This window comes from Rhinolophus hipposideros, assembly GCF_964194185.1.
Source record: "Rhinolophus hipposideros genome assembly, chromosome: 20".
Lineage (NCBI taxonomy): Eukaryota > Metazoa > Chordata > Mammalia > Chiroptera > Rhinolophidae > Rhinolophus > Rhinolophus hipposideros.
Window position 1 is genome coordinate 23,634,437 of NC_138066.1, and position 14,854 is coordinate 23,649,290.

At 34.4% G+C, this 14,854-nt stretch overlaps 1 protein-coding gene across 18 annotated transcripts in view; it reads left to right on the forward strand.

The window, feature by feature from the left end:
* Positions 1-14,854, forward strand: part of BCAS3 (BCAS3 microtubule associated cell migration factor) — a 568,714-nt gene that overhangs the window by 65,313 nt on the left and 488,547 nt on the right. The window lies entirely within an intron of this gene.

Here is a 14,854-nt window from a genome sequence, read left to right on the forward strand (position 1 = left end):
AAGTTACCCCCATATGAATACATCATAATTTGTCTGTTTTACTGTTAATGGACATTTCAGTTTTTGTTTTTTTCCCCTGGTTTGAGACTGTAATGAATAATGTCCTCCTCTGCCCCTGGTCATGACAAATTAGAAATGTCTCCAGATATTCTCAAATTACCCCTGGTTGAGAACCATTGGATTAGAGGACTTAGTGTAATTAGCATGTCACATCTCCTCAAATCAATCTGTCCATTCAGCAAAATCCCAATCAGAACCCAACCCTAAGGTGTTTGAAGAAATCGACAGGTTGATTCTAGAATTTATGTGAAATTGCAAAGGACTTAGAGAAAAATAACTAAGTTTCAGTTCTCCAACCCATTTCCAACCAATGATCTTGGGTTAATCTTTGTCGGCTGTATTCTGAGTAATACTGCTGCTCCAAGTCCTCTCTAAACAGTGGTGTTTATTTATTTGATAAGGGCTTGTTGTCTATCACCTTTAATTCCAAACTGACTCCTTTTTAGGAACAAAATTTGGTACAGTTCTACTTTATTTTCTATTAGTCAATTGAATAAGCCCTTCTCCAGTTAGACTAGACTAATACTTCCATCTTACGTTCGTTCTGGACTTCAGTCTTACATTAGTTCATTTGTATTTTCTTGTCTCCATGTTTTAATTTTTCCTCTCCTCACTCAAATATTCTTATCCTCCACGAACCCCTAATTCCAATTTGACATTCTCCATGAAACTTTTCTCATCAGCCAAGTGAAAATGATCTGTGTGAGCTTTTTGGGTGCTTCAAAAGATGACTTCATGCCTATCATGTACTTTTCTTATTGCGTGTGTACTAGTGTTCTGAGTAGTCCAAAAATTCATACTGAGGAGGATGACCTTAATATATTATTTTTGTTTATTGGTTGCATCTTTTCAAATAGCTTGTAGCACTGTGTGAGGCTCATAATTGTTACTTAATAATTGCCTGCTATGTTTAGTTTATGGTTAAAGATTTGTGTTATTTCACCAATTTTTCCCCCTCCCCTTCGTGTGTCTCCACCTCCCACTCCGGTACAAGCCGTTGTTTCTCAGTCTAGTTGTGTAGGACACAGCTCCCTGGCCCATGCTGGTGGTATTAGGAGCCTTACGCTCTCCAGGGCTGAGGCAGTCGGTTGCCTGTTGTCAGTCGGCTGCGCATGGCAGCACATGGGAGCCCACGGCAGCACACAGTAGCCCACAACAGCCCATGCTAACCTCCAGCTGCACATGGCAGCGCAGCTCCAGGGAGAGCTGTTGTTCACAGTCTTAGCTGTAGAGGGCGCAGCCCACTCGCCCATGTGGGAATTGAACCGGCGACCTCGGAGTTAGGAGCACTGCGCTCTAACCATCTGAGCCACCAGGCCGGCCCAATTTCAAAATTTTTTAACATCAGTTCTACTCCGGAACTCCTTCATTTTATTTTAGTTTATTATAATAGCTACCATTGATCACTTATTGTGTGCAAATTAGGTAAGATCTCCAGTTTACAGATGTGGCAAATAAACTTCAGAATTAATTATAGACCAAACAGTTGCAGAAACAAGTTTTGAAGTCCGTGTCCCACTTCAAATTCCATGCTTTCTGTTTATTGTATTACTTATGTTCAAATCAAATTTTGTGGCTAGAAAAGATGTTAGTTGGTTTTTGGACATTCTAAATTAAGGCTTAATATGTTAATGCTAATGAACTATTGAGACCTTACATGCATGCATATGTATATTTATGTATTTGTGTATATAAATATTGATAATTCCTAAGTATCTGTAAGATTTTTGATAATACAATTTTGCTTCTATTCTCATAATAGCCAGATAATTGATTTCTCATCATGAACTTCCTCTTTACCTGGGCGTATTTGTTCTAAACCAGATCTTCTTTCTTTTCCTAGTATACTTAGAGTTTACGTATTAATGTAAATTGTGAGATAATGCCACATGTATGGCTTGAGACTGATTCTGCTTTTAATGATTCTCATTTTATAATATTTGACTTTTCTAGATTTCTGTATGGACAGCTGTATCGTATGATGAGAACTGGGCCACATAAAGTTTGCTGACATATGGAGAGGGTGGATGAGGCATGGCTACATGAACATAGAAATGGAGTAGAATATAAAGCATTACTCCTTTGTGGAATTGGTGTCAGGAAAGTATATAAACATCTGGAATACAATTAGAATTCTATGTGGCATAATGCAATCAATGCATGTAGTAAACCCACATTCCAAAACTCGTTCATTGAGGATGTTAGACATCCTATAAAGGCCATAGCATTTACAGTCTAGGAATATAGTGGAAAGTATCCACAGATAAGATTACCACGTTTTTTTTTTTTTTAAATGAGTGATAATAGTGTTCGTGGGAGTGTACTCTTACAAGTTTTTGGGGGAATGTGAATTTTAAAAGCATCTTTAGAGAGTAATTGAGCAAACTATTTATTAAATTAAATACATCTAGCAATCCCACACATATCCTTTGACTTAGCAGTTTCATGTTTGAAAGTCTGCTTCAGAGGACAAAAGTATTAGTTTATAAGAATATATTTAGAAGAATATTTAGCCTGGAAACACATCAGTAGGAATAGTCAAATAAATTCTGTTGTAGGAACATTATGGAATGTTATGAAGCTGTTAAAAAGTGCGCTAGGTGTGTATTTGCTGATCTGGATGGATGTACATGATGCGTTGGGAGAGAACAATCAGATGCAGAATAATATGTGTGCAGTGATCTCATTTTATAAGACAAATAGCTGAAAAAAATCTGTATTTAACTATGTAGTTGTATTTGAGATGTGAAATACAAAATACATTTATAAGATTGTAAATATATAAGGATGTCAGTGTATTCATGGGCAAGACTCATGAGCAATTCCAAATATTATTTGACTTTGATATGGGATTGTGTGTGATTGTGTTCATGGTTGCAGTTCAGCAATTAAAAAGGAAGAGAGACCAGGTCTACCTGTACTTATTCCGAGGTTATTTTGTTGTTCAGGCAACTTTTCTCTATAAAGGTCAAGGATAAAACTTGTTAAACCTTTCTGTTGTGGTATTGGCAGTCACTTCTAAAGTTGAACTAATGTTTTGAATTAAGCAGATTACTTTTTTTTGTAATGCATATATATTCCAACTTCTTATTTTGGAAAATATCAGTCCCCCAGAAAGGTAAAAAGAGGGGGACAATAAAGTCCTGTATATCCTTCCCCTGGACTAATTATTAATATTTTGGTGACATTTTACATAAAAAAGAGGAAAAAGCCCATCTCTAGTCTTACCACTCTAATCATCTATCAGTTACGTACACAGTTTATTTCTTTTGCCCCTAAGTATCTTTCTTATTTGCTTCAATTTTTAATGCAGGTCTAAAATACAGCAGAGAAATGTAGAGCTTTACATGTTTGAGTTTTGACAAATGCGTGCATTCCCCTAACTCATACTTCTATAAAGATAGAGATCATTTCCATCACCCCAGAAAGTTCTCACATGCCCTTTCCCAATCTCCTCCTCTCGTCCAGAGGCATCTACTGTTCTGATTCCTTCACTTTAGAGGGAGTACTTTTCTGTTCTTGATGAGATTGTGTGTATCAGTATATTTTATTGCTGAGTACTATTCCATTGTGTGAATATATTAAATTATCCCTTTTTCTGTTGATAGAATTTGGTTTGAATACTGTTTAGAGTTATATTGAATAAAGCTATGGTGATCATTCTCATATAGGTCTTTTTATGTCACAGAGTTTGAGTCACCATTTGTGCCGAGACAGATAAATAAATCAATAGAATGTGTATGACACGAGGCTGTTAAGTGCTTCAAAGAAAAATAAATCAGGGTAAGGAGCCAAAGCATGATGGAGGATGAGCTTTTTTGTTTAGAAAATATTTTAACATGACCTAAAAAAAGTATACAAATGACCTATATACATAACTTAGGGGATAACTGGGTATTTCCAAGCAGAAAGCAGAAAATGCAGCATTTCTGATGCAGGAGTGTGCTTGGCATATTCCACTGTGGGTGAGCAAGGTGGAGAGAGTTAGGTCAAAGACATTGGCATCATGGTAGAAAGAGCAAGATAAGAATCAAGGATGTGAACAGTATTATTATCTTTTTTAAACCAGAAAAGTACATGAGTGGATTCACCACACCAGAGTTGTCAGCAACAATAATAATTGCATAGTTTATTGAGTTCTTGCATGTTTCAGCACCTTGCTAAGTCCATTGCATTTATTATCTCTTTTAATCCTTACAACAATCCTATATGAGGTATTGGTATTTGTCTCTATAGATGAGAGAATGAAAGTACTAAGGGATTAAATACATTAGCCCTTATCAGTAGTTTTGTTTATTTTTACGTGGTGAAGTTGATCATAAATTCTCTAACGGTACCTCTTTTCAGTGAGCACGAGTAGCAGAGGGAAGAATTCTGGACTGTGTTTCAGGTTTACATGCGGCATTTAGTATCACGGCAACTTGGGAAAGTTATTTAACCTTTCTTAATATCATTCTCCATCTCTGTCAAGTGGATGGTTTGTAAATTTGTGCTTGTTAAAGTCTGATGATTCTAATCTGTGAAAGAGCATAGGGGCCTGATCATCAAAGTGAAATAATATGATGCCACCAAATGTTAAGGGCTACATCACATACTGAACATTCTAACTTATGGAGGAAGATAATAAAGCTAGCTATAATGAAAAAATGTCTTTAATATTTTAAACTATTTGAAGTCACTGTGGAAGTTAAATGTATACACATACTTTTGCCATTTGAGGCAAATGGCAAAGATGTCTTTCTTTGGTGATCATATTGAGGTAAAACTGTTCAAGGCAGTAAGATTTCTGTCCTGTTTTTTCCTATGGTTGGTTGATGGTACCTGCACCCTATATATATTTTTTCCCTATTTCTCCCTCCGGATCTCGTTTTCCACTTCATCTTTGTTTTCTCTGCCTTAAAAAAATTCCTCACATATTCCTCTGTTTAGGTAAGAAATTTCTATAAAGATTATTCAGTTCATAATGGACATTATTTTGTAGCACATGATAGAAAATTTTGTAAGTAAATAGAAATTCTTAGTGGAGAAAAAAATCCTAACAATCTAAAGTTATACATAGTAAAATTTATTGAGTATAAATAATTGATAATAGAATCATACTTTCTAGCTAAAATTTGGATCTGCAGTATATGACTACAACTTGAAGCTCACATTAAAAGAATCTGTAAGGAAAATGACACAGACAAACGGATTGAATTAAATATTTTCTAAAAGAAAATTATTTCAGTAAAATAAAAATGGAATGGAAGACTTGGAAATGGTTTAACTGATAAACTGCATTAAGTTGTTTAATGGAATCTTTCTGCAAAAGACTTTCTCAGTCAAAATTCATTACTATTAGCATACTTTTGTGTAAAATATTTATATTTAAGACATCATCCTCAACATCAAAAGAGGAGAGTTGGACTATTTCATTATCGGTTGGATTTTTATTTGCATCTGGATCTGCTTTTGGATCCTTACAGAAGTGGTTTCTATTTGATATCTTGAAATCTTTAAGGCTGATTTATGAGCTTAAACTCTTTGGTTTAAATGAGTTTACAATGGTATGTATGGTGGGGGATATTATTTAACGTTTTTGACATGCAAACTGTCTTGAATTTTGTTGAGGGGGAGAGGAGTTGTGACTTGGTGGGCAAGCCCATTTTCATTACTTTAATTGTGCGATTTATTAGGATTTTAAGCTTTTTATAAATGTTTTAGTGTTATAGGACAGAATTAAAAGGATTTAGAATAAAAGGAGTTTAAAAAAGGACTTTGCAACAGGATTGCAATAGTTTTTATATTTGATGGATTTGGCTAACCACTTTTCATTTCAATCATCATGCTACATTCTGTTAAATGCTGTAGAACAGGTGTGTGTAACGTCATTCTCTCTATTGTACATGCAAATAAACACAATTTTATATATAAAAAGTTAATCCTCTACAATTTGGAGGATTACAATATGGGAGGGTGACGACTCCATTAGGCATCATGGGGAGTACAGGCTACTGTTTATACCGCATGAAAAATCAGGTTAATAGCCACAGTGTTCATGAGATGGAAGAGTTTTTATGCTAACACTTTAAAAAATGTATTTATTGAAACCATCCACAATGAAATTATTTAAAGCAGAGTTATGCTTTTGTTACATAGTTTTCCAACTCTAAAATTGGATTTTTTTTCCACTGAAGAGCAGACCTCAAATAAATTTGGAGGTTTTATTATTTAGAGGTTGATAATTTGCTTATTGTGGACTGGTTCTTTCTCTTTCATTGTGTGTCTGGGGCTGTGCTGTTACCAAATTAGGGCTTTATTTTGTAGTGTAAATGTTATGCTTGTTTCCCTTCTCTGAATATCCATGAAAAGTATAAATCTTTAGTAAGTGTCGAGTGGCTATTTCTATTTGAAGAAAGAGCAGAGTTGGCAGTACTGATGTGTAATGCATTAAGGCAGCTGAAACCAATGGTGTTCTTCAATTCAGGTTTGAGAAATGCCCAACAATCAAACCATTCTTGCCAGTATTGTTTGGATGTTAAGGCCATGATGTTTCATTCATCAAAATATCAAATTGGTATGTTTAATACAGGTACAAACCATGAAGACCTTGCAGACACCAGGAAGCAGGAGGAAAATAGTTATTGTTAAAGGTGAAGGTGAAATCAGTGGGAGTGAAGAACTTGTACGAATGAAGTTTAGTTGTAATTGATTTAGAGCATAAATACTGTGATCTTTGGACCAGTTAATTTTTAACTTCGTGCTTCATTCAAGTCATATTGTTAATTGTGAAATCTGATTTATTTGTTTAGCAGGGGTAGCAGCACACAATCCAGAGTAAATTAATGATTTATAAAGACTTAAACACTGATTGTTATAGCTCCTAAAATTTTTAAATCATTATAAATTACTTTAATCATAAACATTAATTGTTTTTAGTTTTGATTTTTAGCATATTCTGGTATTGATAATGTAGCCTGTTATGGGATGATGGAACTTATTTTGCATAATTATTATATTCACAGTTTAAAAGTATTACATTATGTCCTGTCACAATCTAAATGTGTAACCATTAACCTGTCTTCTGTGTATAAAAGCTCATTATTTTTGCAGGGATCCATTAAAATAGATTATTAACATTACAGTTGCTTTTTACCATCCAATGAAAAAAATGAAACATTGAGTGGTAAAGTCCACAGGCTACCTCTCCCAAATATTTCCTTTAAATAAACCCCTAAGAGTTATATCTTGAAACTGGCATTTGTGTGTTATACATTTAATGCTTAATGTAGATAAATATTTATGTATGTATGTACATAACCACACACACAACGTATTTTTACCTTTTCCAGCATTTTTAATTGTAGTAGAAATCACATAACGAATTTTACCATCTTTACAAAATTTTAAGTGCACAGTTCAGTAGTGTTATGTATATTCACTGATATGTAGAACTTTGTCACCTTAAAAAACTGAAACTCTGTACCCACTGAAACAACAGCTCTCCATTTCTGCCTCCATCCCCGCCCGGTGACAACATTTTACTTTCTGTTTCTATGAGTGTGACTACTGTAGATGCCTCAGATAAGTGCAGTAATGGAGTATTTGTCTTTTTATGACTTGCTTATTTCACTTTGCATAATGTCCTCAAGACTCATCCATATGTAGCATGTGACAAGATTGTCTTCTATTGAAAGGCTGGATTATACTCCATCGTGTGTATATACTGTATTTTCATTTTCTATTCATCCACTGTGTTTCCCCGAAAATAAGACTGGGTCTTATATTAAGGTTTGCTCCAAAAGATGCATTAGAGCTTATGTTCAGGGGATGTCATCCTGAAAAATCATGCTAGGGCTTATTTTCCGGTTAGGTCTTATTTTCGGGGAAACACGGTATTAGTGGACCTTTGGGTTGATTTCACTTTTTGACTATTGTGACTAATGCCGCAATGAACATGGTTGTTCAAGAGCTTGGTACAACTTTCTAAAATTAATATTTTAAGAGGAGTTTTATTTACAAAGCAAAATTAAGTGGAATTCACAAAGGCTTCCCATATGCTCCCTTTCTTACAAACACACAACATCTCCCACTATTCACATCCTACAACATCAACACTTATACTGACACATCATTATCAACCCAAATCCATGTTTTATATTACAGTTCCCTATTGGTGGTGTACATTCTATGGGTTTTGACCAATGAATAATGCCATGTATCCACCATTGTAGTGTCATATACAATAGTTTCACTGCCTTAAACATCTTCTGTGCACTACCTATCGATCCCTTTTCCCAAGCCCCCGACAACCACTGATCTTTTTACTGTCTCCATGGTTTTGCCTTTTCCAGAATGTCATGTAGTTGAAGTCATACTGAAGATAGATTTTTCAGATTGGCTTCTTTCCCTTTAAGCAGTGCATTTAAGTCTTCCCCCATGTTATTTCATGGTTTGATATCTCATTTCGTTTTAGTCCTGCCTACTATTCCATTGTCTGGATGTACCACAGTTTATTCATTCACCTACTAAAGGACATTTTGATTGATTTCAAGTTTTGACAACTATGAACAAAGTTGCTATGAACATCTGTGTGAAGGTTTTTATGTGGACAAAGGTTCTCAACTCCTTTTGGGTAAATACCAAAAGTCGTGGTTGCTGGATCATATGGTAAGAGTGTTTAGTTTTGTAAGAAACTGCCAAACTGTCTTAGTGTGGCTGTATTATTTTGCATTTCTACTAGCAACGAAGGAGAGTTTGTTCCTCTTGCTCCAAATTCTTGTCAGCATTTGTTGTTGTCATTATTTTGGATTTTGACCATTATAATAGGTGTGTAGTGGTGTCTTACTGTTGTTTCAGTTTGAATTTCCCTGATGTGGAACATCTTTTCGTATGCTTATTTGCCATCTTTGGTTAAGAGTCCGTTTAAATGTTTTCCCATTTTTAAAATCAGGTTGTTCATTTTCTTACTCGGTTTTAAGAGTTTTTGTGTCATTTGGATAACAGTTCTTTATCAGATGTGTGTTTTGCAAATATTTCTCCCAGTTTGTGGCTTGTCTTCTCATTCTTTTGACCTATGTACCTTTATAAAGAGCAAACCCCAAATTATTTAATATCACAGAAAAACCTACATAAAACAATCCTAGCAAGAAGTTTCCTCTTTATTTTATAAGTGTATTTTTAGCTTTTTTCTTTTAAAGTAACTGCCAAACTCTTTTCTAGAGGGGCTGTGCTATTTTACATTTCCACCAGAAATGTATGAAAGATCTAGTTTCTTTGCATCTTTGCCAACTTTTGCTATTGTCATGATTTTTTGTTTTAGCTATTTTAATAGGTGTGCAATTATTATCTTATTGCAGTCTTAACTTACAGTTTCTTTTATTTATTTATTTGGGGAGTATTGGGGAACAGTGTGTTTTTCCAGAATGTCAAGCCGTTGTTTTTCAATCTAGCTGTGGGGGGCTCAGCTCAGCTCCAAGTCAAGTCGTTGTTGTCAATCTAGTTGTGGAGGGCACAGCTCACTGGCCCATGTGGGACTTGAACTGGCGACCTTGGTGTTATGAGCACCGTGCTCCAACCACTGAGCCAACCAGTTGCCCAATTTACAGTTTCTTGATAGCTAATAATGTTGAAAATCTTTTCATTTGTATATTTGCCATCATGTCTTCTTTTCAGTGAAATATCTTTTAGTCTTTCACCCATTTTCTCATTGGATTATGTGTTTTTTTAGTGTTGCATTTTTACTTTATATTTTGTAGATATGAGCCTTTTGTCAGATATGTGTTTTGCAAGTATTTTTTCTCCAATGTGTAGCTTGTTTTTAATTTTAATTAAACCTCATTTATTGATTTTTAAAAATTTATTTTATTTTTTTTTTAAATTTATCGGGGTGACATTTGTTAGTAAAATTACATAGATTTCAGGTGTACAATTCTGTATCACATCATCTATAAATCCCATTGTGTGTTCACCACCCAGAATCAGTTCTCCTTCCATCACCATATATTTGAGATTTTTTTTTTTTTTTTGGTCTTATGGACCATACTTTTTGGTGTCATGCCTGAGACTTCTTTACCAAACCCTAAGTCCTGCAGGTTTTCTTCTAAAAGTTGTATAATTTTAAATTTAAATCTATGATCCATTTTTAGTTAATTTTGAGGTATAGATTCAATTTTACTTTTTCACTATGGATATTCAATTGCTCCTGGACCATTTGCTGGAAAGACTACTCTTCCTCCATTGAATTGCCTTTACACCTCTATCCAAAATCAATTGGCCATATTTGTGTGGGCCTATTAGTGGGTTCTTTCCTGTTCCCTTAATCTATATACCTTATATCAATTACACATCTGCATTTATTTAGATAGTCCTTTATTTTTTTTAATCCACATTATGTAGTTTTCAATATATAAGCCTTGTACATGTTTTGTTAGATGTATACGTGATTATTTAATTTTCTTTTGAGCAATTATAAAAGGTATTGTATTTTTAATCTCGGTTTCCAATGTCCGTTGCTACTATATAGAAATACAACTGATTTTTGTATCTTGATCTTTTCTCTTGTGACCTTGCTAAACTGACTTACTTATTAGTTCTAGGTGGCTTTTTTTGTTGGTTGTTGATTTCTTGGGATTTTCTATGGATCAGTCATGTTATCTTCAAATAGGGAGTTTTATTTCTTCCTTTTTTATTTGTATGCAACCATAGAACTCCTGATCCTACAAACAACTTGTTTTTTCTCCTGGAGCCTTGTAGAAGCTTCTGTCCTGAAATGATACACTTTGGGGTTGGTCAATTGAATCCATTGTGGTAGACTCTCAAGGGGCTTATGAACTCATATTCTTTTGTTCTGGGACATTTTTTGAAATATTTCATGGGTGATTTCTTACTCTCTAGTTTCTCTGTTCTCTCTTTTTGGAATTCCTATCTATATATTGCACCCTTGAGAATGTTCTTTCACCCTTCATGCACATGCATGTGTGTACTGTGTGTGTATGTGTTAATGCTGTTTTCTTCTTTTTGGGTTTTTGCTCTACTCTCTGGGAAATTTTCTCATTTTTTTTTTTTTTTTAAAGATTTTGTTGGGGAAGGGGAACAGGACTTTATTGGGGAACAGTGTGTACTTCCAGGCCTTTTTTTCCAAGTCAAGTTGTTGTCCTTTCAATCTTAGTTGTGGAGGGTGCAGATCAGCTCCAGGTCCAGTTGCCATTTTTCTAGTTGCAGGGGGCACTGCCCACCATCCCTTGCGGGACTCAAGGAATTGAACCAGCAACCTTGTGGTTGAGAGCCCACTGGTCCACGTGGGAATCGAACTGGCAGCCTTCAGAGTTAGGAGCATGGAGCTCTAACCGCCTGAGCCACCGGGCCGTCCCCTCAATTTTTACCTCTAGCCTTTTCATTGAGTTTATTAAATATAATCTAGTTTTTTATTTTAAATTTCCAAGAGCTCTCTTTTATTCTCTAACAGTCCATTTTCATTGCATTCTTATATTGTTCCATGCCTAAAATATTTTCTCATATCTTGGAAATTATTAATGATAGTTTTTTTTTTATTTTTGATGTTTTTCTTCCTGTATAGAGTTAAGTCTCTTTTTTTTTTCATTCTATGAAATTCATTTCATTTTATTTTTTTGTTTCTTTTTTAAATTAAATTTGTTAGGGTGACATAGATTAGTAAAATTACATAGGTTTCAAGTGTACAATTCTGAAAGAGTCAGTTCTCCTTCCATCACCATATATTTGACTCCTTTTTCCCTCTTCTACCATCCTCCCTCCTCGCTTACCCTCTTAACCACGAAACTATTGTCTGTGTCTATGAGTTTTTGTTTATTTGTTTGTCTTGTTCCTGTGTTTCTTTTTTTTTTTTTTTAAGGAGGGCTCAGCTCACAATGGCCTATGTGGGGATCGAACCAGCAACCTTGGTGTTATTAGGATCATGCTCTAACCAACTGAGCTAACGGGCCACCCCATGTTGCTTTCATTTTTATATCCCGCATATCAGTGAAGTCATATGGTTCTTGACTTTTTCTGTCTGACTTATTTTGCTTAGCCTAATAATCTCAAGATTCATCCATGTTGTTGCAAATGGCAGTATTTCATGTTTTCTTATGGCAGAATGGTATTCCATTGTGCATGTATATACCACATCTTCTTTATCCAATCATCTATCAAAAGACACTTTGGTTGTTTCCATGTCTTGGCCACCATAAATAATGCTACAGTGAACATTGAAGTACATATATCTTTATGGATAAATGTTTTCAGATTTTTTTTGGATAGATACCCAGGAGAGGGATTGCTGTGTCGTATGGTAATTCTATTCATGATTTTTTGAGGAAACTCCATACTGTTTTCCATAGTGGCTGTATCAGTTTACATTCCCACTAGCAGTGTATAAGGGTTCCTTTTTATTCACAGGCTCTCCAAGACTTGTTATTATTTGTCTTGTTGATAATAGCCATTCTAACAGTTGTGAGGTGATATCTCGTTGTGGTTTTGATTTGCATTTCCCTAATAGCTAGTGAAGTCCAGCACTTTGTCATATATCTGTGGCCATTTGTGTGTCTTCTTGGAAGAGTTTATGTTCTTGTCCTCTGCCCATTCTTTAACTGGACTGTTTGTCTTTTTGTTGTTGAGTTGTATGAGTTCCTTGTATATTTTGGATATTAGCCCCTTATTGGAGGCGGTGTTTGCAAATATCTTCTTCCGTTTGGTTGGTTGCCTCTTCATTTTGTTGATGGTTTCGTTTGCTGTGCAGAAGCTTTTTAGTTTGATATGGTCCCATTCATTTATTTTAGCTTTTTCTTCCCTTGCCTTTGAGGTCAAATGCATACAATCCTCTTTGAACCCAAGGTCCATAAGTTTAGTACCTATGCTTTCTTCTGTTTGGTTTATTGTTTCAGGTGTTATGTTTAGGTCTTTGATCCATTTTTGAGTTAATTTTGTTATATGGTTACAGAGAGCAGTCTGGTCTCATTCTTTTGCACGTGGCTTTCTAATTTTTCCAGCACCATTTATTGAAGAAACTTTCTTTTCTCCATTGTATGTTTTTTGCTCCTTTGTTGAAAATTTTCTATGTTTATGTGGTTTTATTTCTGGGTTAGAGTTAACCTGTTTTACAGATGATTGTTAGTCCTTGGTTGTCTGCATATATTTGTAAGTGAAAAACTAAACAGCTGATTGAAAGTTCTGTGTATGTGATTGTCAACTTTTTACTCTATTGTCTGGTGCTTCACTTGTACTGTTTGTTGGAACCTTCTGATTGACAATGTCTTTTAGTCTTTCTTTATGGACTGACTTGTTAAATTTTCCAGAGAAGACTTACAAGCTCATTTATTAGCTCCTAAATTTACAAGGATAGATTTCAGATGTACTTGATATTATCATATGTCAAGTAGTTTGAGTCACAGGTTTTCTTTTTCCCTAAGACTGTCTTGAACTTTTATTTCGGCTGCTAAGTTAGTCATCACTCCTCTATTTTCAAATTTGTTAGTGTTATTACATGTTTTTTTAACCCTATTTGATTTAGTATACTCTCATTGGAATTTTCAGAAGGGATAAAATGAGATGCATGTCTTCAGCCTATCAGCTTATCTCAGAAGTTGAAATAACCACTTCTGGCATTTGACTCCTTATTTAAAAACAAAGCAATTAAAATTTTAGGGGAATTAATATATTCATACAGTTAAAAAAACCTAAAAAGTATAAAACATATATACAATAAAAACTTTGCTCCCAGTTTTGTTTCCTATCTTTTCTATTTCTATTCTCCCGCCTATAGGTAACCATTAGTTTAGATTTTTTTATGTATTATTACAGTGTGTGAGTATGCATATATGCAAATAAATCTTTCTCCTTGTTATACAAAGATGGGATATTATTCTGTTTCTTCCTATTGTATATCTTCCTTTTTTCATTTTATATTTTCAATCTCATTCCATGTTTTTATAGAGCATGTCTTCCTTCTATTACTGCTGTAGGAAATACTACACTATATGTTTTGGATTTTATTAGTCTTTTGCTATTAAACCGAATGCTATAATGAATAATCATGAATACAGGTTATTTTCCTCATGGCTGAGTGTATATGTAGGATGAAATCTTAGCAATGGTATTTCTCTGTTAAAGGGTATACATTTATAATTTTTATTAATATGGTCATAGAATTTTACAGAATTTTTGGAATTTTTGAGAAGCTTTTAGGTGAAGGTCAATGTGTGTCAACATAGTTAAAACTTTTTAAATGGAAAATTTCCAACTTATTCAAAAATAGTAAAAATAGTCTAATGATCTCTAAGAACCCATCACTTACCATTTTATGGCTAATCTTGCTTCATTAGCATCTATTCTCCTCCCTTCAGAATATTTTGAACCACATCCCAGATATCAGATCAGTTTATTGGTTAATATCTCATTATTTGTTTCTAAAGGATATTGGCTGTTAAGCATAAAACCATAGTACCATTATCACTTCTAAAAAATTAGCAAGTTTCAATAGAGTTTTTCAATAATTTTAAGTGGGATTTCTCCCATGTGTGAGGTTGAGCATCTTTTTAGTGGTTCAGAGCCATTGCATTTCCTGACTTTATTTTTCTGATTGTTGCTGGTAGTATTTTGGTTTCATAGTAGTTTTTTTGAGTTCATTTATTATTATCCTGACTAGGACTTCCAGTATAGCGTTGAATGGGAGCAGTTACATTGGGCAGTTACATTGTGTTATCACTGATTTTAATGGTAATGCTTTGAAGCATTGCCCGTGATATTTGTTGTAGGTCTTTTGTGGATAATCGTTATTGGGTTAAGAAAACTTACTTTT